We start from the raw sequence: 26808 nt of genomic DNA on the forward strand, positions 1-26808 counted from the left end.
ACACTCCGGGATGATGATGGCATTGAAACAGAGGATGACACGCGTAAAGCTGAAATACTAAACACTTTTTTCCAAAGCTGTTTCACAGAGGAAGACCGCACTGCAGTTCCTTCTCTAAATCCTCGCACGAACGAAAAAATGGCTGACATCGAAATAAGTGTCCAAGGAATAGAAAAGCAACTGAAATCACTCAACAGAGGAAAGTCCACTGGACCTGACGGGATACCAATTCGATTCTACAAAGAGTACGCGAAAGAACCTTCCCCCCCCCCCCCCCCCCCCTTCTAACAGCCGTGTACCGCAAGTCTCTAGAGGAACGGAAGGTTCCAAATGATTGGAAAAGAGCACAGGTAGTCCCAGTCTTCAAGAAGGGTCGTCGAGCAGATGCGCAAAACTATAGACCTATATCCCTGACGTCGATCTGTTGTAGAATTTTAGAACATGTTTTTTGCTCGCGTACCATGTCGTTTCTGGAAACAAAGAATCTACTCTGAAGGAATCAACATGCATTCCGGAAACAGCGATCGTGTGAGACCCAACTCGCTTTATTTGTTCTTGAGACCCAGAAAATATTAGATACAGGCTCCCAGGTAGATGCTATTTTCCTTGACTTCCGGAAGGCGATCGATACAGCTCCGCACTGTCGCCTGATAAACAAAGTAAGAGCCTATGGAATATCAGACCAGCTGTGTGGCTGGATTGAAGAGTTTTTAGCAAACAGAACACAGCATATTGTTCTCAATGGAGAGACGTCTACAGACGTTAAAGTAACCTCTGGCGTGCCACAGGGGAGTGTTATGGGACCATTGCTTTTCACAATATATATATATATAAATGACCTAGTAGATAGTGTCGAAAGTTCCATGCGGCTTTTCGTGGATAATGCTATAGTATACAGAGAAGTTGCAGCATTAGAAAATTGTAGCGAAATGCAGGAAGATCTGCAGCGGATAGGCACTTGGTGCAGGGAGTGGCAACTGACCCTTAACTTATACAAACGTAATGTATTGCGAATACATAGTAAGAAGGATCCTTTATTGTATGATTATATGATAGCGGAACAAACACTGGTAGCAGTTACTTCAGTAAAATATCTGGGAGTATGCGTGCGGAACGATTTGAAGTGGAATGACCATATAAAATTAATTGTTGGTAAGGCGGGTGCCAGGTTGAGATTCATTAGGAGAGTCCTTAGAAAATGTAGTCCATCAACAAAGGAGGTGGCTTACAAAACACTCGTTCGACCTATACTTGAGTATTGCTCATCAGTGTGGGATCCGTACCAGATCGGGTTGACGGAGGAGAGAGAGAAGATCCAAAGAAGAGCGGCGCGTTTCGTCACAGGGTTATTTGGTAAGCGTGATAGCGTAACGGATATGTTTAGCAAACTCAAGTGAAAGACTCTGCAAGAGAGGCGCTCTGCAGCGGTTCTGGGCGCTACAGTCTGGTACCGCGCGACCGCTACGGTCGCAGGTTCGAATCCTGCCTCGGGCATGGATGTGTGTGATGTTCTTAGGTTAGTTAGGTTTAACTAGTTCTAAGTTGTAGGGGACTGATGACCTCAGATGTTAAGTCCCATAGTGTTCAGAGCCGAGCCAGAGGCGCTCTGCATCGCTGTGTAGCTTGCTGTCTAGGTTTCGAGAGGCTGCGTTTCTGGATGAGGTATCGAATATATTGCTTCCCCCTACTTATACCTCCCGAGGAGATCACGAATGTAAAATTAGAGAGATTCGAGCGCGCACGGAGGCTTTCCGGCAGTCGTTCTTCCCGCGAACATACGCGACAGGAACAGAAAAGGGTGGTAGTGACAGTGGCACGTAAAGTGCCCTCCACTACACACCGCTGGGTGGCTTGCGGAGTATAAATGTAGATGTTGATTCACTCGGGCCATGTTTCTGGTGGTTGCAGTTTCACTAATGTTATGAACAAAGTGTTACACCTATGATGCGCAGAAACTGCTCATGTTGTGTCTCATTCCTCCGATTTTAGCAGATGTTGTGTGGGTTTCGTAGAACTACACAAGTTAGCAGCGACTTTCGTACTGCAGACGAAGGGGTCACTAGTATTTTGTCAGAGAGATGCACCAAACTCTAACTGAAACCTTACTAAGTAACGGTAGCGTTTCGACTGGCCAGTCCAGATGACTATGCTCGACATGAGTACAGCAACTGTCTGTTGCAATCTGTGAAATTCTCTTTATCTCTGATAAAGCGTGGCTACATTTATCCACGTTAAGCGAACCCGGTGAACAATCACTGATGGAGCTCCGCAAAGCGTCGTTAGTTATACCAAGAGTCTTGGCATCATATGAAAACGGGGTTTTAATGTACTTTTACTATAACGGGTGATCAAAAGCCACATTAACCCACTGTCTACATGTCAGTGTTTGTATACCAACAACGGAGTCGCGATGTGTTGCACATACGCTGTCGCAACGCCATCTTATGGAAAAAGTTTTGATCGCCCCTCATACAAGAGTTACAGGAGCGATCTCTTCCCACCAAACCACAAATTCTGACAAGTAGATTGATTTCCAAAACATTGTGATAGTGACCACCGAGAGAGTGAATGTCAACTGTTGGGTTTGCAGGGAAGTGACGAGGGACTGAAACCGTAGAAGCGGAAAGGAAACAAGGAAGAAAGAAACATTAGGGTTACCATCGACAATAAGGTCATTAGAGACAAATCTCAAGCTCAGATTATTCGAGGATGGGGAAGGAAATCGACCCTTCACTGTCAAACCAACCACGCCGTCGTTTGCTTTTAGTAATTTAGGGAAATCATGGAAAAACCTAAATCGTAATGGCCGAGCGTGGATTTGAATCGTCGTCTTCTCGAATGCAAGTCCAGTGTGCTAACCACCGCGCCACCTCGCTCGATAAGCAGAAGAGAGACAAATTATTCTAGCGACAGTAGCGACCGCAGATTGAGAAACCCCGTGAAATTAGCGACTTTGACAAAGTGCAGACCGTTATGTCCCGAGGCGCAGGAATGGGCATCGCTCAAACGCGAAGCTAGTCAATTGTTCGCGTACTACTCTTTCGAAAATGTATGGAAAGTGGTTGAATGTCGGTGAAACCACGAGTAGATGACAAGGTGTGGGACGCTCACACCTCATCAAAGAACGTGGAGGTCGGATTCTTGCCCATGTGTAAAGGAGAATAGGTGGAGATCTGCGGCAGATCTGACGACAGAAGGGTGGAGGTGTTTCGGATGTGTTCCGCAGCACATCTTTCAGCGTATAATGTTGAGCACGTTGCTTTCGAAGCAGACGATCCCTTTGTGTTCTCATATTGACCGAATGACATCGTCAGTTACGATTGTAGTAGCCACGGGTCATCGAGTTTGGACCCTGGATCAATGGAAACGCGGTGCCCTGTCGGGTGAATCACGTTTCTTTCTTACACCCGGCAGGTGTTCGTGTCTGGATACGCAGTCATCCTGGTGCATGAAACATGCACATGCCAAGGACGTAGGCCGGTGGGGGAAGAATTACGGCCGGCCGCTGTGGCCTAATGGTTCCAGGCGCTTCAGTCCGGAACCGCGCTGCTGCTACGGTTGCAGGTTCGAATCCTGCCTCGGGCATGGATGTTTATGATGTCCTTAGGTTAGTTAGGTTTAAGTAGTTCTAACAAGGGGAGGCCACGACGTTTGGAACGCGGATTTACTGCAGACTTCGTACACTCGTAGTACTCCATGAGGACAACAAAATGTGTAAGCAGTAGCGCGTACTTCTCAAGAGTTATTGAGAAATTCGCAAGAAAATTTCGGTCGTCAAATGTATATGTATCTGTGCGTGGCCCTTTTTACCATGAAGCGGCTAGCCGCGATCTTATGTCTCCCACGACGCGGATCCCTGGGGTTTTCCTAGAAGGACTGATTGTGCCCATACACAAACCACGAGGCAGATTCAGGATCAATGACTATCAGCCCTTGACCTTACTAGACAGTGACTTGAAGATTTTCACCCGGCTTCTGGCGGCACGCCTAAAGCGATCAGTACGATGTGTTGTGTCGCAGGACCAGGCATCTTTAGGTGGTGACCATAATATTCGCACTGCATTGTGCCGATATAGAGATATAATCGCGCTAGCCAAAGCTCGCTACTGCCAGGAGTTTTGGCCTCACTCGACTTTAGGCAGGCCTTTGACAGAGTCGACCACACATTTTTGATGGAGGTACTGTGACACATGGGGTATCCGGACGTCATAGTTAATGTACTGATGCCTCTCCTACGCGGCGCGACGTCCAAGGTGTTATACACTCCTGGAAATGGAAAAAAGAACACATTGACACCGGTGTGTCAGACCCACCATACTTGCTCCGGACACTGCGAGAGGGCTGTACAAGCAATGATCACACGCACGGCGCAGCGGACACACCAGGAACCGCGGTGTTGGCCGTCGAATGGCGCTAGCTGCGCAGCATTTGTGCACCGCCGCCGTCAGTGTCAGCCAGTTTGTCGTGGCATACGGAGCTCCATCGCAGTCTTTAACACTGGTAGCATGCCGCGACAGCGTGGACGTGAACCGTATGTGCAGTTGACGGACTTTGAGCGAGGGCGTATAATGGGCATGCGGGAGGCCGGGTGGACGTACCGCCGAATTGCTCAACACGTGGGGCGTGAGGTCTCCACAGTACATCGATGTTGTCGCCAGTGGTCGGCGGAAGGTGCACGTACCCGTCGACCTGGGACCGGACCGCAGCGACGCACGGATGCACGCCAAGACCGTAGCATCCTACGCAGTGCCGTAGGGGACCGCACCGCCACTTCCCAGCAAATTAGGGGCACTGTTGCTCCTGGGGTATCGGCGAGGACCATTCGCAACCGTCTCCATGAAGCTGGGCTACGGTCCCGCACACCGTTAGGCCGTCTTCCGCTCACGCCCCAACATCGTGCAGCCCGCCTCCAGTGGTGTCGCGACAGGCGTGAATGGAGGGACGAATGGAGACGTGTCGTCTTCAGCGATGAGAGTCGCTTCTGCCTTGGTGCCAATGATGGTCGTATGCGTGTTTGGCGCCGTGCAGGTGAGCGCCACAATCAGGACTGCATACGACCGAGGCACACAGGGCCAACACCCGGCATCATGGTGTGGGGAGCGATCTCCTACACTGGCCGTACACCACTGGTGATCGTCGAGGGGACACTGAATAGTGCACGGTACATCCAAACCGTCATCGAACCCATCGTTCTACCATTCCTAGACCGGCAAGGGAACTTGCTGTTCCAACAGGACAATGCACGTCCGCATGTATCCCGTGCCACCCAACGTGCTCTAGAAGGTGTAAGTCAACTACCCTGGCCAGCAAGATCTCCGGATCTGTCCCCCATTGAGCATGTTTGGGACTGGATGAAGCGTCGTCGCACGCGGTCTGCACGTCCAGCACGAACGCTGGTCCAACTGAGGCGCCAGGTGTAAATGGCATGGCAAGCCGTTCCACAGGACTACATCCAGCATCTCTACGATCGTCTCCATGGGAGAATAGCAGCCTGCATTGCTGCGAAAGATGGATATACACTGTACTAGTGCCGACATTGTGCATGCTCTGTTGCCTGTGTCTATGTGCCTGTGGTTCTGTCAGTGTGATCATGTGATGTATCTGACCCGAGGAATGTGTCAATAAAGTTTCCCCTTCCTGGGACAATGAATTCACGGTGTTCTTATTTCAATTTCCAGGAGTGTATAATGGCCGTCTCACGCCACCGATACAGATCCAGCGATCGGTGCGACAAGGCTGCCCTCTTTCGGCGATATTGTATGCCATCGTCTTGGAACCACTCCTCTGCGGCCTCCGACAACGCCTGACACACTTTTTGCTGCACTGCCTATGTGGATGATCTGGTACTCCTCCGCAATAATGACGATGTTCGTGCAGCACCGGCGTGGGTGGCGACCTACGGCGCGGCATCGGGGAGCCATCTCAATTTCCGCAAATCACACGCCCTGTCTATAGGCAGAGGCCTACCCGACGAGTGCGTCGCACCGCTACGAATCAGTGACACAATCCGCTGTCTTGGCATTGATTTCACATCTGACATGAAGCGCTCAATAGCCCTTAACTACAGGCGTTTATTGAATCAGATGCGAGCAGGAACAAGTGACCACCGTCTTAGACACCTAGACCTCCTGCAACGGACACAATATGCTAACGTCTATTTGGCGTCACGTATCCCCCATTTTGCACAGATACTCCCGATACCACCTACCCCGGCTCACCGCATGTTGGCGGTTTTGGGATCCTTTGTTAATAAGGGCATGTTATTTAAGATTAGTTACGAGTCCCTAACCCTCCCGAGGAGCAGACGGGGTTTAGGCCTTTTTCATGTTCAGAACAGAGCGAAGGCTCTGTTCGTCAGCTGTCAGATGCCTCACAAGTCTCTTACTGGAAGCCTTACGACCAATCTCACTCGCACCCGCTGTGATGATATCGGACATCCCAGCACCTTTCTTCTACATAAGCCAATTCTTCCTTGAATTAAGCTACATCCGCACCGCACTACTACCCACACGCTTGATGATGACGAGGGCGATATATGCTGCCATGCAAATGAACAGGACGCCGAATGTGATTGAAAGCAAACACCCCACTACAAACTGGCGCGCTGTGTGGCAGGCAGTGAATGCACCACCCTTAATACTGACGTGCAATCTGCATGGTACGTAACTGTTAATGGGAAACAGTTGAACCAGTCCCGCCTACATCACATCCACCTCGCTGATTCACCCTTGTGTGCCACATGCCAAGTAACTGACACGGATGAACATCGTTTAGAATGCGGGTCGGCAAAGGACGTTTGGTATTTGGTGCGTCAGATATTGGCTTTTCTCACACGGACGACTCCCGACTGGATAACTACCCGATCAATTCTTTTCCCCGATAAGATTTATTTCCCAAGAGCAAAAACGAACTCTGTGACGTGGATCAGCGGCCACGCTGTTCACTACCTATTCGGTAATGGCGAAAAGACAGTACCCGATTTTTGGTATTACCTCAACGAACGACGTTGTGCGATCGTCAAGAACCCTAAATATAGGCAATATTTTTCTAATTTTCTTTGGAACGCATTCCATAATCCGCCCCGCAGCTGGATTATCGATGACATGAGAAGATAACCATAGCAACTCTTCCCAGTTCCTTTTTTTTATGAGATTGAACAAACAACGGAAACAACACAGCAACGAGACAACAGTTAACGAAAAATTCGCAGCGGGCTATAGTATGGAGCATCCTTTGTCGTAACGGGACGACTTTCTATTACTCTGTTTATGTAGCCGAAGAGGAACGGCCTTCCTTTTATCCATTTGTATAAATATAAAATAAAAACAGCAGAAAAACTAACCTTCCAAAATCCTTTTTCCTTTTTTTTCATTTTTGTTAAAAAAAGTGGCTAGGATGGCTGACTATTAAAAAAAAGAAAAGTGTTTAGGGCTCGGAGTCTTGCGCAGGAGGTCCCCTGTTCGATTCCTCCTCCGGCACTTTTTTCCCTTGTGTTGCTTGCAAAATTGCAGCGCATTGTAAAAAGAAAAAATTCATAAAAAAGTGGTAAAAAAACGTGTTTGGTCAGAGCGTTATTTAACCTTTCTTATAAAAAAACTGAACGGATGGATCAACGAACAAACTAAATGGGTGTCATCGGACGTCCGCCCTGAACAAATTGAAAGAACAATATAAAACAAAATGTTTTTTCTTTAAAAAATAAAAGTGGTTGGCGTTCAAGCCGTTGGATCGCTGGATCGAGTTCCGTTCGTCAGCTTTTTTATTTTTTTATTTTCAACACTGTCATTTTCTTTACTATTTATATTACAATTGATATAATGGGGAAAATACGTGTAATCGGATGAACTTTTATTAAATTTACAGTGTTATTTGTGCAATCTACTAATTTTTATTGTCACAAATAATGTAATATTCATAACTATCGACTAGTAAACGACCAAACGCATAAAGTGATACTGAAAATGTTTGCTTGTCCGTGATTTGAGAAATCCCTTATACCTGGAAGGAGCCCGAAACAACTTGTTATCTCCAAGTTTTTACCGGCACAGACGGCTTTCGAAAGATGTACAACTAATCGTCGCTTTCTACATTACGAGTGCAAGTTGCAGGATGGTATTTTTCGTAAAAACATGGAAAACATAAAGTTAAACGGCACCAGCTGCATTGAATAAATGCTATGTTTCCGCATACGCAAGGTCTTTTGACGTTTTCCGTGGAAAACAAACCTCTTTAACATTTTCAAAAACCTCTCTTTCAGATGATAGTTTTTTAAGCAAACCATGCATAACGCAGTATTTCCTAAAAATCGGCGCTGATAATGGGTTATGCAGTATCGAGTGTATTTTAATAGCGTCTTCCGAGAAGCAATTTCTCGTTCTCTTTCGATTAAATACGAACAGTTCTGAAGACACGGACAAGCATACATTTTCAGTATTACTTTAGGCGTTTGGTCGTTTACTAGTCGATAGTTATGAATATTATACTATTTGTGATAATAAAAATTTGTTGACTGCCAAATAACGTTGCAAATTTAATGAAAGTTCATCCGATTACACGTATTTTTCCCATTATATCAATTGTAATATAGTAGTAAAGAAAATGACTGTGTTGAAAAAAAAAACTGACGAACGGAACTCGAGCCAGCGGCTTGAACGCCAACCACTTTTTTTATAGAAAAAAACTGTTCTGTATTGTTCGCTAAATTTGTTCAGGGTGGATGTCGATGACACCCGTTCAGTTTGTTCGTTGATCCGTTCGCTCAGTTTTTCTATTGGAAAGGTTAGCTACTGTGCCAGCTAACCAAAGGACATCACACAACACCCAGTCACCACGAGGCAGACTGCTTCATGGTAAAAATGGCCAGGCACAGATATATATTTGACGACCGAAATTTAACTTGCGATTTTCTCAGTAACGCTTGATAAGTACGCGCTACTGCTTACACAGTTTGTTGTCCTCATGGAGTACTACGAGAGTACGAAGTTTACAGTAAATCCGCGTTCCAAACTTCGTGGCTTCCCCTTGTAAGTCTATGGGACTGATGACCTCAGATGTTAAGTCCCATAGAACTTAGAGCCATTTAAGCCATTTGAGCAAAATTACACTAGCGGAGACGTTCATCCATTTAGTAATCGAAGGCACCATGAAAGTTGTGGATAATGTGAAGCCGGCCGGTGTGGCCGAGCGGGTCTAGGCGCTTCAGTCTGGAACCACGCGACCACTACAGTCGCAGGTTCGAATCCTGCCTCGTGCATGGATGTGTGTGATGTCCTTAGGTTAGTTAGGTTTAAATAGTTCTGAGTTCTAGGGGACTGATGACCTCAGATGTTAAGTCCCATAGTGCTCAGAACCATTTGAACCATTTGATAATGTGAACATTTGGGTGGAACACTTGCATCCCTTCGTGCTTGATGTCTTCCCTATTGACGCAGATTATCTCTCCACGTCATCAGGCCAGAATCGTGCTACAGTTACTTCCGGTGCATGATAGTGAACTGACGTTGGCCACCAAATATTCCCGATCTGAACCTGATGAAACACGTTTGAGACGCTATCGCGCACCAGATTCACGCCCACAAATCATCGCCCCATAATTTATGGGAAATGTGTCATCTGACCGTTGATATCTGGTACCAGATATCTACGGAAAACTGCCAAGTACTTGTAGAATTCGACCCCATAGTACAGGGCTATTACAAATGATTGAAGTGATTTCATAAATTCACTGTAGCTCCATTCATTGACATATGGTCACGACACACTACAGATACGTAGAAATACTCATAAAGTTTTGTTCGGCTGAATCCGCACTTGAGGTTCCTGCCGCCAGAGCGCTCGAGAGCGCAATGAGACAAAATGGCGACAGGAGCCGAGATAGCGTATGTCGTGCTTGAAATGCGCTCATCAGTCAGTCATAACAGTGCAACCACACTTCAGGACGAAGTTCAACAAAGATCCACCAACTGCTAACTCCATTCGTCGATGGTATGCGCAGTTTAAAGCTTCTGGATGCCTCTGTAAGGGGAAATCAACGGGTCGGCCTGCAGTGAGCGAAGAAACGCTTGAACGCGTGCGGGCAATTTTCACGCGTAGCCCGCGGAAGTCGACGAATAAAGCAAGCAGGGAGCTAAACGTACCACAGCCGACGGTTTGGAAAATCTTACGGAAAAGCCCTGACATCCGATGACAAAGTCAAACGCTTTCAATTTTCGGCGCGGTTGCAACAGCTCATGGAAGATGATGCGTTCAGTGCGAAACTTGTTTTTAGTGATGAAGCAACATTTTTTCTTAATGGTGAAGTGAACAGACACAATGTGCGAATCTGGGCGGTAGAGAATCCTCACGCATTCGTGCAGCAAATTCGCAATTCACCAAAAGTTAACGTGTTTTGTGGAATCTCACGGTTTAAAGTTTACGGCCCCTTTTTCTTCTGCGAAAAAAACGTTACAGGACACGTGTATCTGGACATGCTGGAAAATTGGCTCATGCCACAACTGGAGACCGACAGCGACGACTTCATCTTTCAACAGGATGGTGCTCCACCGCACTTCCATCCTGATGTTCGGCATTTCTTAAACAGGAGATTGAAAAACCGATGGATCGGTCGTGGTGGAGATCACGATCAGAAATTCATGTCATGGCCTCCACGCTCTCCCGACTTAACCCCATGCGATTTTTTTCTGTGGGGTTATGTGAAAGATTCAGTGTTTAAACCTCCTCTACCAAGAAACGTGCCAGAACTGCGAGCTCGCATCAACGATGCTTTCGAACTCATTGATGGGGACATGCTGCGCCGAGTGTGGGAGGAACTTGATTATCGGCTTGGTGTCTGCCGAATTACTAAAGGGCACATATCGAACATTTGTGAATGCCTAAAAAAACTTTTGGAGTTTTTGTATGTGTGTGCAAAGCATTGTGAAAATATCTCAAATAATAAAGTTATTGTAGAGCTGTGAAATCGCTTCAATAATTTGTAATAACCCTGTATAGCTGCTACACTGCGTTCCAAAAGTGGATCAACGCAATATTTAGCAAGTGCTCATAATGATTTGGCTCATTATGTCATTCATAATCTCCATGTTTCGAGTACAGTAGCAGCAACTGATTTAATAGAATTTAATAATTACGAGTAGCAGGTTGCGATGTTCCAGAGGCTGGGAATTAGTATCACGGAAACAGGATGGTTGTCCGATCTACACTTTGTGCCGCCAATGGGACTGTTCAAATCTGTGCTTTGCAAATGGCCTTAGAGTCACTAACGGGCGACAGGACGTCGGACTTCTATAACTCTTCCAAAGACGATGACACAAGCCACTTGCTCTCTCTGAATTACAGTAAAGGTGACAACGTAGTGGTATCCTGGGAAAGGCAAAGTTGTTTCGGAGCATATCGTTAATAGTAAACTGCTGCAAAGGAATTTCATAGCACACAAAGCGAACGTCTTACATCTAACGGATATAATATCAGCAAGTCACAGTTGCAGACTGTAAATTCCTGCAAATACCTGGGAATAATGCTCAGTAGGGGCATGAAATGGAACGATCACATAGGCTCAGTCGTGGGTAAACCAGATAGGTTTCGGTTTATTTGTACAACATTGGGGGAATGCAATGAGTCCACAAAGGAAATTGCTTTGAAATCACTCGTACGACTCATCTTACACTATTGCTCAAGTGTGTGCGACCTGTATCAGATATTATTAGCAGGGGACATTGAATGTATGCAGAGAAGGTCAGCGCGAATGGTCACAGGGTGTTCCCCGCGGGAGAGTGTCACAGAATTGTTGGAAGATCTGAATTGACAGATAAACTATCCCGATAAAGTCTACTAACAAAGTTTCAAGAACCGGTTTTGAATGATGACTCTAGGAATATATCGCTCCCATAGGACAAGATTAGAGTAGTTAAGACACTGACACAAGCATTTAGACAATCATTCTTCCTGCGCTCTTCGCGCGAATTGAACGTGGAAAAGTTATAACTGGTACAATGGGACGTACACTCTGCCATGCACTTAGCAGTGTTCAACAGCGTATAGACGTAGATGACATTCGTTTCACGCGTAAAAGTACTACCAACTTTGGTAAGTCACATCCGTGGTGCAACGTGTTTAGCTGAGTACAGATGCAGATGTGGATGTAGATGTAGACGTATTTGACACCCGTCTCACAGGTAGAAGCATCATCACCTTTGATAACATACACTCCTGGAAATGGAAAAAAGAACACATTGACACCGGTGTGTCAGACCCACCATACTTGCTCCGGACACTGCGAGAGGGCTGTACAAGCAATGATCACACGCACGGCACAGCGGACACACCAGGAACCGCGGTGTTGGCCGTCGAATGGCGCTAGCTGCGCAGCATTTGTGCACCGCCGCCGTCAGTGTCAGCCAGTTTGCCGTGGCATACGGAGCTCCATCGCAGTCTTTAACGCTGGTAGCATGCCGCGACAGCGTGGACGTGAACCGTATGTGCAGTTGACGGACTTTGAGCGAGGGCGTATAGTGGGCATGCGGGAGGCCGGGTGGACGTACCGCCGAATTGCTCAACACGTGGGGCGTGAGGTCTCCACAGTACATCGATGTTGTCGCCAGTGGTCGGCGGAAGGTGCACGTGCCCGTCGACCTGGGACCGGACCGCAGCGACGCACGGATGCACGCCAAGACCGTAGGATCCTACGCAGTGCCGTAGGGGACCGCACCGCCATTTCCTAGCAAATTAGGGACACTGTTGCTCCTGGGGTATCGGCGAGGACCATTCGCAACCGTCTCCATGAAGCTGGGCTACGGTCCCGCACACCGTTAGGCCGTCTTCCGCTCACGCCCCAACATCGTGCAGCCCGCCTCCAGTGGTGTCGCGACAGGCGTGAATGGAGGGACGAATGGAGACGTGTCGTCTTCAGCGATGAGAGTCGCTTCTGCCTTGGTGCCAATGATGGTCGTATGCGTGTTTGGCGCCGTGCAGGTGAGCGCCACAATCAGGACTGCATACGACCGAGGCACACAGGGCCAACACCCGGCATCATGGTGTGGGGAGCGATCTCCTACACTGGCCGTACACCACTGGTGATCGTCGAGGGGACACTGAATAGTGCACGGTACATCCAAACCGTCATCGAACCCATCGTTCTACCATTCCTAGACCGGCAAGGGAACTTGCTGTTCCAACAGGACAATGCACGTCCGCATGTATCCCGTGCCACCCAACGTGCTCTAGAAGGTGTAAGTCAACTACCCTGGCCAGCAAGATCTCCGGATCTGTCCCCCATTGAGCATGTTTGGGACTGGATGAAGCGTCGTCTCACGCGGTCTGCACGTCCAGCACGAACGCTGGTCCAACTGAGGCGCCAGGTGGAAATGGCATGGCAAGCCATTCCACAGGACTACATCCAGCATCTCTATGATCGTCTCCATGGGAGAATAGCAGCCTGCATTGCTGCGAAAGGTGGATATACACTGTACTAGTGCCAACATTGTGCATGCTCTGTTGCCTGTGTCTATGTGCCTGTGGTTCTGTCAGTGTGATCATGTGATCATCTGACCCCAGGAATGTGTCAATAAAGTTTCCCCTTCCTGGGACAATGAATTCACGGTGTTCTTATTTCAATTTCCAGGAGTGTATATCGTTGCAACGAGAATCCATGTGCTACTATGGAGAATCATATTCTACATCGCTGAGCTACAAATGTGCGTTCCATGTGACTGACAGCTAACTGCTTTGCCTATTGTCATAACAAATCACGTTACAAGACTGAAGACAGATGAGCTGCCACCTTTAGCGTAATAATTATTTTTGGCTTTATGACCAGCACGGTTTGTTCAACATTATACAGATCTATGAGATGTATAAATCTAGCATTAGTGGATCGTCATCTACATCTACGCATGTGCTCCAGAAATCACTGTGCAGTGTATTGTGAATAGTACTTAATACCGGTATTAGCTATCCCCATCGTATTCCATTCGTGTGTGAAGCGGTAGAAAAGTGACTGTGTGTCGCCGTACCCGCTGAATCCCACGCTATTCTCATATGATATACCTGAGGTACGCGACATAAGGAGAAGACATATTGCATAGTCTTCAGTTTCCAAAATTTACACAATAGGGCTATGCGAAAACAGTGGTCCTTCCATTTGAGGATTTCAGTTTAACGTCCTGCCTCTTGAGGCTCTTCTCGGGATCTTCGTCTGACGGTCGTTGAGTGGTAAAATCGCTAATCGACCGTCGGCTGAAGTTAAAGCGCCAACCGGCAGCACGGCAAAAAGTGGCCGCGAAGGAATCAACAATTTTATTTCGCCGGCACGGTAGCTCAGCGTGTTCGGTCAGAGGGTTGGCAGCCCTCTGTAATAAAAAAAATTGAGCTAATCGATCAACAACGAACTTAAACGGATGTCTTACGACGTCCGCCCCGAGCAGATGCAACGAACAAAAGCGAACAAAATGAGATTAAAAAAAAAAAAAACCGGCAGCATGGCAAAAACTGGCCGCGAAGGAATCAACAATTTTATTACCATTCAAGCTTTGTGAGCGTCTATATTAACCTTTATAATACACTGCATTAACCTATTACGATCAAGGTATCGTTTCTCTGAATTCCATCGATAAAAGCCCAAAACGCTCGACCCGTATTCTGGTGCAGGGTGCGCTATCGTCGTTTGTGGAGTTTTCTCCACATACGTACTGCATTGCACAAGATTCACACAACTCTAAGTCTTCCATTCTTCACCCTACTACTAAAACCATGTTCTCGTTTAATGTCGCTTTGTAACAATATCACCAAATATCTAAAAGAGATGAAAATCTCTATAGTTGGTCCATTAATGTATGTTTCTCTGATAGTTTCGAATTAATTGACAGACATGTGCAAAAGCGGAAGACCGCGTCCGAATAGGGCAAGAGCACATAAATAAATCTGCAAAAGAGTACATAATGATGCTTCTAAGAGAGCTGAGAAATCTATTGTAGACAGAAGCAGATGTTTGAAAGTGCGATATATAAATTATTCGCTGTTTCATATCAGTAAATTCCTAAAGTGACATACATGTGTGTTCTTCATGATTATTGTGAAGCTAGTTTTGTGCACATCATTAAAATAATAGTAAGTCTATGCGTACAGTAAGCTGCACACCTATCTATATGAACATTTAAGCACCGAATTGCACAATTTACTGCACCCTGAGATATTACTCTCCTTGTGCAAACTTCTTGTACATTATACGTAATGCGTAACAGCCCACTCGCTATCACGAGTGGTGTCCCCGTCAGTACAAAAGAAGGCGAGGAGTATTACGTTGTCAGTAGGGAAGCAGCAAGATCAGAACAAGACGTTCAGGAGCGCTCAGTGTGTTCGAACGTGGACTACTCGCTGGATGTAACCTGAGTAACAAATCCAGCAGGGACTCTGCAACCTTTCTAAGTCTGCTCAAGTCGACTGTTGATGATGTGATTGTGAGGTGGAAACGCAAAGGAACACCCACAGCTAAACCCAGACCAGGTAGACCTCATGTATCGCCGGACAAGGACCGTCCAGCGTTGCGGAGGGTGGTTGTAAAAAATTGCATGAAATCAGCAGAATAAATCTCTCGTTAAGTTTCAAGTGCTGTCTTCAGTCGAGCTAGGGCAATGACTGTGCTTAGGGAGTTATAAAGGGTGGGGTACAGTCGTCGAGGAGATTCTCATAAGCCAGATATTTCCGTAAGTAATGCTAAGCGATGATTTAGATTGTCTAAAGAGGGACGTCATTGGACAGTGCATGACTGAGGAACGAGTGATATCGAGTGATGAATCGCACTACATAACATGGCAATTCAGTGGTAGTTTTTGAGCTTGGCAACTACCTGAAAAACATTAGCTGACGTAAATCAGCCTCTGACACAAACCAGCATCTATAAAGCAATGACATGTGAACAGTAATACTCCTGAAGTGGACTGGCCTGCCCAAGGTCACGATCTGACCCCACCAGAACAAATCGTTCAAATGTCTCTGAGCACTATGGGACTTACCATCTGAGGTCATCAGTCCCCTAGAACATAGACCTGCTTAAACCTACCTAACCTAAGGACATCACACACATCCATGCCCGAGGCAGGATTCGAACCTGCGCCTGTAGCAGTCGCGCGGTTCCGGACTGAAGCGCCTAGAACCGCTCGGCCACCACGGCCGGCCCACCAGAACACTTTTGATATGAATTGCAACGTCGATTTCGCTCAAGACCCCAGTCTTTGATTTTGAGGAACAGTGTGCTTCCATCCCACACAGACATTCAGACACCGCATTGAAAGTGTTTCCCGTAGAGTTCTAATCGTCATTAAGGCCATATTAATATCTATGAATAGGTGTCCAGATAATTTGACCAGAAAGGGTTATATACATATTGGTTACTTTGAGATAAAAATGTAATATTCGAAAATGAATTATTCGTTTTTTTTTTTTTTTTTTTTTTTTTTTACTGGCGCAAACAGCTTACATCCTTCTAGCAGAGTCTTAAGCTCACAATATGTGTTGAAACTGACGGCGGCCAGTCTCAATGTATGCATTACAGCGGCACATATTTTATTGCTACTAACTCTCAAAAATCACTGTAGCCTGTTGTACTATAAGGCAGGTTGTTAAGACCCCAACACCCAGTTCATCCATAGATTCAACTGAAGTTTCGTATGCCAACGATTACATGTAGCCCCGTAGCAAAAAATTCGTGGGATAGAAACCCATTGATGGACTTGGCCATGTGGTGGGTTCCATATAATGAAACGAGAAGAGAGTGCGTGCGATTTTATATTGGATTTTGCATCTTTTCTCAAATTTTCAGTTTTAACCACATTCTTTTCTACTAATTTCGTAAGGACGCTGATAACTTCGTCGTTGCGTGCCCGTAACCCACAATCTACCACACTCACGAAACTACAAGTGCGTCTGTTGTCTGTGTGGTCAGGGACATTAATATGCCATGCGTGATGCACCGTTTTTGGAAGCCACATTTGGTGGGGGAAAACAAAAGGTAGAGTCTTCAACAACTGTGACAGTATGTCTCGAATGAATACCGGATAACATGCAATATTCAGATGCGGTGGCTGCATATTTGAATCTATTTGTTGATTTTGTAATATTCTAGCCTGCACGTTGACTGTAATACTTGCTGGCTAATCTGAGGAAAGCATGGTGTACATACTTTCATCGCTCTAGACTTGGCTGTTTCGTAGTTGATATATCAGGAAGCTGTGCTGTGCTGGATAATCCATCGAAAGGTACCGAACTAAAGGTCAGTATTCGTTTGGCCACGTTCTTTGCACATGCTAGGGGTGTGATCTCTGCTCCTCAGGTGGTCATCACACTGTATGCTTCGAAGTTTACGTATGTATTCCTGGTGATTAGAAAAAGTGTCACATATTTGTGCAGGAGGTAGTATTGGTCAAAACTATTGGGTGATTGAATTAATTCTCTCTGTATGTTGGACAAAAATACATGTTTATCTTATTAGAAAGGAATGAAGTAAAGTAAAGTCGAATGGAATGAATGAGTTGGAGACCACAAAGGAGAGGTTAAGCCACCTAATTGGAAGCGTTTATCCTATTCTCCTCATCCATAGGTGCCTTTCTTTCACAGACGATGAGAGTTGTGCGAGCAAGTGTATCTGTTAAGTCTAGAAGAATGTAATGGTGTGTGTGTGTGAGGGGGGGGGGGAGTTAGTGTTGGAAATGCTGAGAGAAAGGAGAGGGTGAAACCCCGTGTTGGCACATTGGCTAGTCGAAGAGCAGCAAAAAGGTTCAAATGGCTCTAAGCACTATGGGACTTAACATCTGAGGTCATCAGTCCCCTAGACTTAGAACTACTTAAACGTAACTAACCTAAGGACATCACATACATCCATGCCCGAGGCAGGATTCGAACCTGCAACCGTAGCAGCATCGCAATTCCGGACTGAGGTGTCTAGAACCGCTCGGCCACAACGACCGGCTGAAGAGCAGCAGGAGTGCCACCGAGCGCTTTCGGCAAACTGATCACCATCAACAGTATCGCATGCCCTCAGTTCATGAGATGCAACGCAGAGATTTGGAATTTAATACAGGACTTCGGTGCAAAGACTGGTGATCAGGGACTTTACATCTCCACCCCACCTTCGCCTCTGTCCAAAGGCGGAGAGAAATAGTCAACAGCACGCGGTGTACCTCGACGGTCACCCATCCAAGTACTCGCCATGGCGACGCAGCTTAACTTCGGTGATGTAACGGGAACCAGTGTATCCACCACTGCTCGACCGTTGACATAGTATTACTTAATTTACTGAAAGGAGTGTCCTTCAGCAGCTAGAACAGTTTCGCACCTTTCGGGTAGCAAATGATTACCGCGAAAAAAAAAATCAGGATTTTTGAGATGATCCAGTCATGGACCCAGATTTCGAGATCTTTAAAAGCTGTGAGGTGGTGTTCAGAAAAACCATTCTCCATGGACCGAAGTAAATGTTAATCGGAAGGAGGCAATGTCTGCAAAATATGGAGGGTGGTGTAAGACATCCCATCGATGTCCCTTCAAGGCCCGCTTCACTCTGCAACATGTGATCTGGCACTGAAATTAAACAGAATGACTTTATCGCGTCTCTGAGCTTGTTTTGGGTGTTTTTCTTTCAGTGCACGATTGAAATTGAGTTACTGCACTTTAAAGCGTTCAGCACTCACCTTTTGACCCGGTCGCAGCAGTTCATGGTACACGACACGGACCAAGACGCAGTTTTTCACTCAGCTCAACATCGTTTTCATTGAATTGTCGAAATCAGTCTTTGCACGTTGTTTCCGATAGGTCATGTTCTCCACACGTTTCCACTAGCAAACGGTGACTTTCCGCAGCAGATTTCTTGAGATGAAAGTAGACGCGTAACACTTCCTGCAAATGCTGCACCAGTACTGAAGCCCACTCCTCGTCAACAGTGAGAATTAATTCAAGCTGCCAACAGAAGAAAAGTTCCTATAACTATAAAGGTGAAAACTAAAACTTTTTTAAATATACGCCGTCTTACCTGTGGCGAGTAAATTGTAGTGTAGGTGCTGTCTCTAAACGATTTTTGCGCTATGAGTTACCAGTGCTGCTGGAGAACGTTATCCTATCAGAAAGACGACTTAGTTTATGCGCTACGGGATACCATTCTACAGATCGTGCGATAGCACCTGACCGTAGTGTTTCATGGACGGGAGTTGGTCCAGGAGGTCCAGCTGCATGGCCTCCTCGTTCAGAGGGCCTGAGTCCGTTGGCTTTGTGCCTATGCCAGTATTTAAAGGCACTGATGTATGCTCAGAACATCAGCAACATGCAAAAGCCTGAGAATCGTGTGGCCAATTAATGTAACGCAATCAGACTGGGGCCAGGTGCATTTGAAAGAAAGGGTCGATAACTACGAAGGAGGACTGAAGAATGTGTCGGGATAAATGGTAACCACATGAAGCGCTGCCTACAGTGTCTCTCTTTACGTAACTGACAGATGGGAATGAGGGGACAAACTGGTCCAAGTAGATGAATTTCTTTGCGAAACATTTCTCTGTATATTCGTTCGGCTTTTTGGACACTACGTCCGGCTGCTCCATACGTTAAATGGATGTGCGCTGGTTCTTGTGAAGACTAATGCTCCGAATTCAACATCCACTCACGAACTTTAAATAGCGGTAATCTTCATCACGGAATTCCCACAGAAGATGTACTTCATGCAACAAGTGTCGATGCATAAGCACGCTTTACTCATTCTATAGCTCGTACCACATTTGATAATTACTCTCGACCATTGGTTCCATATTTCAGAATACTAATGGTTCAAATGGCTCTGATCACTATGCGACTTAACTTCTAAGGTCATCAGTCGCCTAGAACGTAGAACTAATTAAACCTAACTAACCTAAAGACATCACACACATCCATGCCCGAGGCAGGATTCGAACCTGCGACCGTAGCGGTCACGCGGTTCCAGACTGAAGCGCCTTTAACCGCACGGCCACACCGGCCGGCTCAGAATACTAATTTTTGAGTCCTCTACTATCTGTATAATTTTGGCACAACGTTTTGGTACTCATTGTACATGCAAAAAATGTACACAAAGTAGTTCGTGAGTCATGCTATTGTAAGTAAGCCACACACTGTGTGACATTCTTAGAAATCGACAACAATTGTAGCTGCCTGTTCTGCTAGTGAAAATACACGAGTACAGTAACACTCTCCTTACTATATGGAGGCCGCATTGAACACTAAAAATATAAAGTCATATGACATTGTTGGTTGGGTGACACCACAGGGCAGGTTCAGCATCGTAATTGGAAAGATTTTTCTGTCCTGGGCGCACAACAGCAGTTTTCCTTCCCGAAGTATCAGAATTTTGTGTGTAAGTGTATCCGATAATCGTAGGTGGCTTTAACGGGTTAGTTTAGTGTGGTGTCATGTTTGTGTTGGATGATGTTGAAAGAAGGGAGAGGGTGAAACTCGATGACGGCACAAAGCCTACTCCTCTCGAATATAACATGTAGGGTCCTGCCGAATTTATCGTCTGTAGCCGACGGAAGGATAAGCACCAACAGTGTTACATGCCCTTACGTCATGAGACACTACAAAAAAAAAATGGTTCTAATGGCTCTGAGCACTATGCGACTTAATTTCTAAGCTCATCAGTAGCCTAGAATTTAGAACTAATTAAACCTAACTAACCTAAGGACATCACACACAGCCATGCCCGAGGCAGGATTCGAACCTGCGACCGTAGTGGTCACTCGGTTCCAGACTGTAGCGCCCAGAACCGCACGGCCACTCCGGCCGGCTGAGACACTACAGAGAGGTTTGAAGTTCAGTCCATGTCATTGGTGCACAGTCTGATAATTAGGAACTTTACGCCATTACGCCATTACCCGTCCACCCCTTTGCCGTAAAGGCAAACGGAGAGCGGCCAAAAGCACTTAGCATACCTACGCTGTTACGCATCTAATTACCGGTCATGCCCGACGTGAGCTTCGGTGATCTGACGAGAATCGCTGTATTCGACAAGGTAATGCCGTTGAATACCGAGCACTTAACAAGCTCCTATGTGATTCGCAATAATGGTTGACAGGTGCTTCATACAACGAGGCTGTATACGCGATGTCTGGGAGTGAAAAACCGCTGTGAAAGCAGCTAATCCACAAAGCTGCCGCTGCGCTCAACGTACACACCCGGAAATATGCTGCTGTTATAAGTGATCCGATGTCGGTAGAGGGCAGCGCAGTGGTTAGTGTAAACCGAGAAACGGATCACGCGCACACCTGCGCAAACACGCCAGACATATAGCAATAACAGCAAGGCGCGCGCTGCGCCAGAAACCCGCGCTGTCCCCGGTGAGAGAAACGGCCGTCCAACTACTCACGTCGTCACATATTGTTGTGCCAGCCGTAAGTTTCTACACTATCACAATATTCACTGCTGTATTCTATAGAAATACTGCTGTTAATTTCACTGTTTCATTAGCATTCATTTACTTCACATATAAATGGAATTAACAATACGTCTTCACTTTACCACCAATATTTCAAAGTTACAGATCGCGTTTCGTTAAATAAATCTGCGTTTATGTCAGTGAAAATATTTGGATGATAATGGTATCCCAGTTGTAGTTACAATGAAGACTGAAGAAATATCGTAAAAATCATATAGGTAGTTTTTGGTCGCTGTAACGATTATACTACATTGCAAATTGTGGCTTAGATCTATAGTCAGTTATATAAAATGATGATAGAAAGGATAGATACTTTAAAAAAACTGTTTTCAAGGTGCTTTAACACGTATCACATATCCATTCACTCACGGTGGACGAAAAAAATACATGTTCAGAGAAGTAAGAGTCGCGGGCGTAATACAACAGATATGCAAGAATGATTTTGAACGTCGAGTGCATACTGCAACAGATACACAAGAATGATTTTGAACAGACGGACAGTTTACTACAAAATGCTTTACATGTTATACTTCTTGGCTGGACCCTAAAAACGATGGATGGATTTAGTATATCATCCGGACCGGGATAGATGTTACATTGCAGATATGTGTTTATATTTTCTGCTGTAGCTACTCTTTACCTTGTACCCCATGAGCGAAGGAAGGAAGGAAGGAGGATTAGGGTTAACATCCAGGCCACGGCGTTGCAATTAGAGGCGAAGCATGAATTAGGACATGGAAGGAAATCAGCCATGAAGTTTTCGTTAAATTATTTAAGGACATCACAGAATACACGTATGAGGGGGTACCTCCACCTCCCCCACCCAAAAAAAAGTTGCTGTGGGTGGAGCATGTATCAAAAATATTTCAAATGGCTCTGAGCACTATGGGACTTAACATCTGAGGTCATCAGTCCCCTAGACTTAGAACTACTTAAACCTAACTAACCTGAGGACATCACACACATCCATGCCCGAGGCAGGATTCCAACCTGCGACCGTAGCGGTCGTGCGATTCCAGACTGAAGCGCGTAGAACCGCTCGGCCACACCGGCCGGCGGAGCATGTATAGAACTCATTTCTTCATTTCTGTCGCTAGACGTGTATAGCGCAATTCATTGCCAGTTCAGTGCCGCCTGTATTGTCGACCTGACTTGTTCTGTTCACCTGCCGTGATTGTTATTGCTACCGCTGTTCTGTTCTTGTTTCGTTTTTTATGATGCTAAGTTTAAGTGACAAAGTTCTGCTGTGAAATTTTGCTTTTTGCTCGGTAAAGATGCTGCTGAAACTGTTTCAGTGTTGAAAACAGCTTATCAAGATGATGTTATGGGGAAAACTCAAGTGTATGAGTGATTTTCTGCATTTAAAAATGGCGACATGTCGATTGATGACAAACCTCATTCTGGACGTCCATCAACTGTCCGAATAAACGAAAATATGGAAAAAATTCTGGAACTGCTACTCACAGACCGTCGACAGACAGTTGATCAACTTTCAGATCAATTATCTGACGGTCAATCAAAAGGAACGTCGAGTTTAAATATGCCGTCCTCTGAAACAACAGTTTGAAACTGATCCATATTTGCTGTCGAAGGTCATAACTAGTGATAAGTCATGATGCTATGGTTACGAACCAGGTGCAAGGCAACAGTCAAGCGAATGGAAGACATCGTAATGCCGTCCAAAAAATGTCAAGTCAAATCAAACATCAAAACAATGCTGATTGGTTTTTTTAATGCCGAGGGCGTAGTTCAATCAGTGTTTGTTCCCACAGGTCAGACCGTCAATCCCACCTTTTATTTGGAAGTTTTTAAAAGATTGCGCAACAGTGTTCGTCAGAAGAGACCCGATTGTGGCAAACAGGAGAGTGGCTCTTCCATCACGACAACGCAGCTGCACATACAGCCATCTCTGTTGGATAGTTTTTGGCTAAAAATGGCATCGTTCCACTGCCCCACGCACCATACCCGCCTGACTTGGCTCTGGACGACTTTTTCTTATTTCCAGTCATGAAAAGGGACATGAAAGGACACCGATTTGACAGCATTGAAGAAGTCAATAAAAAAAGAGGCAGGAGCTGTCAGCCATTTCTAAAGATGCCAACAATAAAATTTTTCGAACAGTGGAAGCACCGGTGGGACAAATGTACTAGTTGTAATGGAGAGTATTTTGGAGAGAATAAGGTTGTTTAGTAAACAATTTGAAAATGTACAGCTTTTAAAAATTATTCCGTTTCCTTTTTGCGTACCCCTCGTACTTAAGCCTTGATGGCCGAAATGGTAAACTGGAAAACGAATTACGGTCGCAGGTTCGAATCCTGCCTCGGGCATGGATGTGTGTGATGTCCTTAGGTTAGTTAGGTTTACGTAGTTCTAAGTTCTAGGGGACTCATGACCTCAGATGTCAAGTCCCATAGTGCTCAGAGCCATTTGAACTATTAATTACCAATCAGTAAACTTAAATAAGTAACGTGAAATACTGTATGAATTGGTATACCGTCGACATTTTGAAGGAACTTTAAGCCGCTGACCAATGCTCCGCCGGCCGCGGTGGCCGTGCGGTTCTGGCGCTGCAGTCCGGAACCGCGGGACTGCTACGGTCGCAGGTTCGAATCCTGCCTCGGGCATGAGTGTGTGTGATGTCCTTAGGTTAGTTAGGTTTAAGTAGTTCTAAGTTCTAGGGGACTTATGACCTAAGATGTTGAGTCCCATAGTGGTCAGAGCCATTTGAACCATTTTGAACCAATGCTCCCATGCTTTCATATTTTCCCACTTTATATTTTCCACCGCATAAATGTTACTGATATCTTTCTTCTCACTCAACAACGCTGAAAGCGATCTGCCTCTCTCATTACAATTTTTAGTGTTCAGTTGCTCGTTACCTTAATGATAGCAGTTATACTTAGTTAATATAATTGGTGTAAAATGTTAGGTTCACTCAGTTTCCAAGATCCCGTAGTATGGACTGTTGATTCATGCCTTCAGCATGAGTGAACAATTCTGCTTCTCTGATCAGATATGAGATTATTGAGACTGAATCGAGAACTTTCTGTCTGGAAGAACTCAGTAAATACCTCTCTCTCTGAAGGTCCAGTATAGAACCAAACAACTTTCTTTGCAAATGAACAGTGCATATACTCTCCTTAATCGCTTTGAGGTAACCACAAGTAAGTTAAATCTGGATGGAGGGATGAGATTCTAAAATCACTTCTCCCAAACGCCAGCTCAGTACTTAATCATTGCGCCATTTCATACGGTGTCGTTGGAAGCACTGTGGCCAAAACATAGGTGACACTCTACGTGAAAGCTCTTGCAGCAAATCTTCTACGACGGAACCATGCAGGTAAAGAAACGAAATAAATTCAGTGTTTAACGACTCGTCAACTGCGTCATAACGGACTGATTACAAATGCTGTATCGACCGAGGTGACCGAGTGGTTAAGACATTGGCAGTCCGATGGGACCGATGACCTCTCTGTTTGGTACCCTCCCCAAATCAACCAACCAAACTACAAATTCTGCATGTCAATTACTTATTTATATTCTCGTAGCAAATAAAAACGCAAAATGGAAATGCGACGACTGCTATCTCCAGCCATCAGCTTCAGCTAATAATGTGGAAGTGAAAGTGTGATTTATAAAGTTCCTGCGAATTACTGTCGTGGTAACGACGATAATGTTGCTTAGTTTGTTGAACAAAACACAGAAAGACTCTTTATCTGGTAGGAGAGTAGTTAAGCTACACCTACATACGTTTTTCGGTCACAAACAGTTTGTTGGCAACTCTTTTCTTAATGAACTTCAAAGTAAAACAGAAAATGCGTTATTTGCATTGTTTCTGCGTGCAAAATTGAGTTCTGACAGTTCATACACACTCTGATAGCTTTTTATAATTGCATATGCTTCCGCGGCCAGAGTCAGTAAACATAAAAGTTTTCTGGATATGGTACCGCGTCATGTACCGCGTCATGCAGCGGCCTTCTTCTGGGTCTACTGGTCAACGGTAGTTGGTTATTCTCCAGCAGCAGTAGTTTTATACATGATGACGCGGTACCATACCCAGAAAACTTTTATGTCGTCTGATAGCTTTCTTTCGAATACAGCAGTACAACGGATATACAGGGTGTGTCACCTAACGTTACCGCTGGATGTATTTCGTAAACCACATCAATTACTGACGAATCGATTCCACAGACCGAACGTGAGGAGAGGGACTAGTGTAATTGGTTAATACAAACCATAAAAAAATGCACGGAAGTATGTTTTTTAACACAAACCTACGTTTTTTTAAATGGAACCCCGTTAGTTTTTTTAGCACATCTGAATATATAAACAAATCAGTGCCGTTTGTTACATTGTAAAATGTTAATTACAACCGGAGATATTGTAACCTAAAGTTGACGCTTGAGTACCACTCCTCCGCTGTTCCATCGTGTGTATCGGAGAGCACTGCAACATACATCGCGTTTCTACAGAATGATCTGCCAACATTGCTCGAAAATGTCCCATTGGAAACGCGTCGGCGTATGTGGTATCAGCATAATGGTGCACCCGCGCATTCCGCAATTAACACTAGGCTGACCCTTGACAGGATGTTCGACGGGCGTTTCATAGGACGTGGAGAACGCATCAATTGACCAGTCCGTTCTACTGATCTTACACCTCTGGACTTCTTTCTGTGGGTTACGTTAAAGGAGAATGTGTACCGTGATGTGCCTACAACCCTAGAGGATATGAAACAACGTATTGTGGCAGCCTGCGGCGACATTACACCAGATGTACTGCGGCGTTTACGACATTCATTACGCCAGAGATTGCAATTGTGTGCAGCAAATGATGGCCACCACATTCAACATCTATTGGCCTGACATGTCGGGACACACTCTATTCCACTCCGTAATCGAAAACGGAAACCACGTGTGTACGTGTACCTCACCCCTCATGGTAATGTACATGTGCGTCAGTGAAAAAGACCAATAAAAAGGTGTTAACATGTGGACGTAATGTGCTGTTCCAGTCTCTTCTGTACCTAAGGTCCATCACCGTTCCTTTTGGATTCCTACGTAATTCGGTACTCTCCGATAGACACGATCGAACAGCGGAGCAGTGGTACTCAAGCGTCAACTTTAGGTTACAATATCTCCGGATGTAATTAACATTTTACAATGCAACAAACGGCACTGATTATGTATTTGTTTATATGTTCAGATGTGCTAACAAAACTAACGGGGTTCCATTTAAAAACATGTAGGTTTGTGTTAAAAAACATACTTCCGTGCATTTTTTTATGGTTTGTATTAACCAATTACACTAGCTCCACTCCTCACGTTCTGTCTGTGGAATCGATTCGTCAGTATTGACCTAGCACCCAGATA

Source organism: Schistocerca cancellata, chromosome 4 (assembly GCF_023864275.1).
Source record: "Schistocerca cancellata isolate TAMUIC-IGC-003103 chromosome 4, iqSchCanc2.1, whole genome shotgun sequence".
NCBI lineage: Eukaryota > Metazoa > Arthropoda > Insecta > Orthoptera > Acrididae > Schistocerca > Schistocerca cancellata.